The 3,928-nt window shown below is 33.8% G+C and overlaps 1 long non-coding RNA gene across 3 annotated transcripts; it reads left to right on the forward strand.

Annotated features, from left to right (window-relative positions):
- Positions 1 to 550: 550 nt before the first annotated feature.
- Positions 551 to 3,332, forward strand: LOC130234225 (uncharacterized). Of its 3 annotated transcripts, none has more exons than XR_008838280.1 (7): positions 551 to 623; positions 1,259 to 1,478; positions 1,900 to 1,955; positions 2,374 to 2,741; positions 2,826 to 2,933; positions 3,016 to 3,069; positions 3,161 to 3,332. It is a non-coding gene; the product is annotated as an uncharacterized LOC130234225 (long non-coding RNA). The 3 variants fall into 3 exon arrangements; XR_008838279.1 differs by having other exon boundaries at positions 2,564 to 2,741; positions 3,013 to 3,069; XR_008838278.1 differs by having other exon boundaries at positions 2,564 to 2,741.
- The last annotated feature ends 596 nt before the right edge of the window (positions 3,333 to 3,928 follow it).

Genomic DNA, 3,928 nt, shown 5'->3' on the forward strand with positions numbered 1-3,928 from the left:
TGCCTCAGGCGTCATACGGAGACGTTCAAAGCCATCAAAATATGTCAACGCAATATTTTAAACCTGGTTAACGTCTATTATAAGTTTTTTTTTTAAATATGTGATTTTTGTTTTGTTCATGAAAAGCGTCTGTAAAGAGGGTCGAGACAACTGTAAATGAGAATATACATCGGTCAACGTGACTTCTATTCAACAGTGAGTTTAACATCGCTCAGCTATTGGTCAAAATGCATCACCGGTGAGTTCACCGATGAGTTAAACTGCAGCAATATGTGGTAGGTTAATGCTACATAATGTATTTTTTTTTTTTTTTATTGGAGATTAGTTGGTATTTATAAATATGTTATCATTTACTTTATATTTAATGAGTGAAATTATATTCAATTGCCCAGTTTAGGGTAATTATGCCTAATAAAACTGATTAATTTGTTTGTTTTTTTAACTTAAAAAATATTACATTTAAAGTACTAAGTTTTAAAAATATTTTTAGCTGATCTTTGTATTATTAAATTATTCATTGAAGTTGGGGTCATAGTACGTCGAGATCTATTTTTTTTTTACAGTCTATGGTCGCAATCCCAAGGTTCATTGCGATCCCAAGGTCCACTGCGGTTTTCCACGCGGTAAGTAAAAAGTAAACAAATAAAGGCGATTTGTTGATTTAGATAAGGGGTTTGTTTAGAACTTTTATAAAAGCAGGGAAGTTATCTCCTGATGCATTAAATGACTGCAGACTTGATATAAATAAAGCATGTACTGCAAACTAGCGATGTTATCTACCTACATCTAAGTTCATTTATTAAAAAATATATTTTCCCCACATATAGTCGTGCATAGCTCAGAACAATATAGTTATACATTTGAAGATGAGGAGCAGTGTTACCAGATTGTTGTTTTCCACAATAGTAATCGTCCAAAATCTAAATAAATTATGCAATATGCAATAAATATTACCTCTAATAATACAATTGTATTAATAACTACATCAATATTAAAGCAAATCAAGTGTTTCTCTTAAGTTTAAAGGCTACATTGTAACTGCAATTATTTTTCATGCCAAGTATAAGGTGTTCAGATATGAATATTTTGTTTTTTTAGGTTCTTCGAATTACTTTAAATCCAATTTCCCAATTTTATTAATAAGCAAAAGGTAAAGGCACTTTTAGAACCCATGTTTATATTGTTAAATTGCACTTGTCCCTCTCTCTATCTCTGTTAACACATTTGTGTTTGTTTGTTTAATCCTTGTGTCTTTCAGTCTGTTTCTGCCTATCACAATGAGTGATTCAGAACTTCAAGAGCAACTTTTGAACCTTGATACTCGGATTGATCAAGATTTCAATTATAAGCTCAAGTCTTGATGACAACTTGGTGATCTGCAGGAAGCAACTCCAGTAAAGACAACTGAACCAAGGGTATGGTGGAGAAAGAGACACATTGTGTAAGGAAGGCCAAGACCAATCTGGAATCAATAAAGGGTTAGTTTTTCATTCCATGTATATAAAATATCTGCAATGTTTAGGCATATATGATTGTATGAGATAAAATTTACATGCATTTATTCTTCCACTACTATTGTATTAACGGAAAGAGACGCATAAGTTTTATTCTTACTATTGTTTATGAAAAACATTAAACTACAGTATAAGCTCACAAAATATAGTGGCTTAACTGTTTAAAACAATTTGTTCTATGTGTTGATTAATGGCCCACCTTTTTTTTTATTTTACAGAAAGTGTTTTGTCTGATTTGTATGACACCTTATAGACCATAAACTTATTCGGCTGTCCACATTGGAGTCCAGGAAATTAGAAGTCTGCTTATGCTGCTTGTCTACTAGTCTTGGGATAAGTTGAAATGTTATTAATGTTAATTTTCTGTTGTTTTAATCTTGTACAGCTCATAAGAACTCCAATCGTCCCAACTGTGAGAGGGCCTTGCTCCAGTGACTGTTGGTGTGTACTTCATTGTTTCCATTAGTCCCTGTATCTGTAGACCTAGGTGACAGTGGGCTAGAGTGAAATTTTGGTTTTATTTAAACTAAGGCATAATGATGGCTTTTTTATCTCAGATTTGGTCATGCAAGTAATTAATTGATATCATAAAATATTTTTATATTCTTTCCATTGTAGGTGGAAAAGATGTTGGTATAATTATTTTTAATAGACTGCCAAGATCTCAGCAGACATTTTTCTTAGATATTCTTGAGTGGGAGTCTGTGCAATACAAGGTGGATAGTATTTGCAAGAAGGATGTACTAGGTACTTTAAACTGTATTTGTTGAAACTAAATTAACAAGAAAACAGCTCTTTGATGTTCACCTAGTAAAATTAGATTAGAAGATATAAACTGTCATGTACTTGTTCTTGACAGGAAGATTTGTGGACTACATTAACTAATGACACTACCTCCAAAGAGTTGCAAAAAGCTGTCCAAAGTTCCAGCACCCTCTTTAAGTCCTTCATTTTGGTGTTCCATGCCAAAGCACATGAGTTTTAATGTGAGATTGGTGAACTATATGAGCATCTTAAACTAATGCCAAAATTTTGTTATTGCTTTCCAGGATATTGGCATACCAGGACAGGCGTGGTTTAACTGTTGGGAAGGAGGTTGGAACAGTGCAATGTTTCCTCTCTTGGATTGCAGTGACCAGACATGCTACTGTAACTCTCATGGTCATGTGCTGGAATTAGCAGATGTTCAACTATTTGCCCATCTCGCTGACCTGTTGATATCAGAAGGTAAAGACATCCAGTAGAGTTTGTTTTAGATGTTCAGTAACCTATTTGAATAGTATTATGATTTTTGATTTCTTATCACTGTAGACCACAACAGCTCTGCAATGCAAGTTGCAAAACAGAATCCATGAAACTGGCAGTGACCGGAAACCAATTGGAAGACTTTGGTTTATGATGTAGAGAAGTGGGCAGACGGTGAGGAAATTATTATTAATATTACATATAGTCATGAATAATTGTAAGTGTTACTATTATTGTTTTGTATTTTCACTAGCAGAAGCAAAGACAACAAAAAACAGAAGTGATGTGGATGTCTTCGCCTTATAGCATGGTATGTACACTAGACTTCTGTCAGTTTTGATTCTTTAAAAGTTGATGTATAATCCATGTGAGACAACTTTCTTCTTATGAATACATTTCAGACACTGTCGATCTAACAACAACGAGAAGGGCGTTCAACATTATCCTGCTAGTAAGGACTCTTCAAGAGAACAGAGGATTCTTGTGGCAGAGATGGCCAACCATTATAAATACCAAATACCTTTCAACTCATCCTGGTTCCTTCAGAGAACTGTCCTGCTTGTGTGCTACTGAAAAGTATGTATTTGTATTATTTAGCACAAACATAAGCATAAGGCTACCCAGTCCAAAGGATGTTAATACATTTTAATGTGGTTGTGTTCTTCTTTTAAGGTACGACATGTGGCCTAAACGAAGAGGGGTTAAAAGGTCTGTGGATCATCATTCTCAGAAAGCAACAAAATAACTGAGAAAAAAAAAACTACGACACGAGGGTGCAAGCTAGAGACCTGCAAGGTACCTGCATGTTTTGGCCGGAGCAGAGAACATACATTTTTTAAATAAAGCTCCAACTGATGAATATGACATTGACTACAGATTTTCTTTTACTGTAAAGAAAGAAGACGATGACCTTAACACTGAATCTAAAGCATGTAATAAAATCTGAATTTCATAATCTATAACCAAATTGTTGTCTCTTTTTTTTCAAATACATATACATGTACAGTATGTATGCATGCCTCTTAAATCAATCAGTGGTGTTAATTTGGAGCATTATTGAACGCCTAACTGCTTACAACATGTATAGATTTGAGGTACTCTATATGAAAATAAAATAAATACATTAACTGACATTGAGAGCTTTTAAAATATGAATTCTATGATGAAGA

Source organism: Danio aesculapii, chromosome 8 (assembly GCF_903798145.1).
Source record: "Danio aesculapii chromosome 8, fDanAes4.1, whole genome shotgun sequence".
NCBI classification, from domain to species: domain Eukaryota; kingdom Metazoa; phylum Chordata; class Actinopteri; order Cypriniformes; family Danionidae; genus Danio; species Danio aesculapii.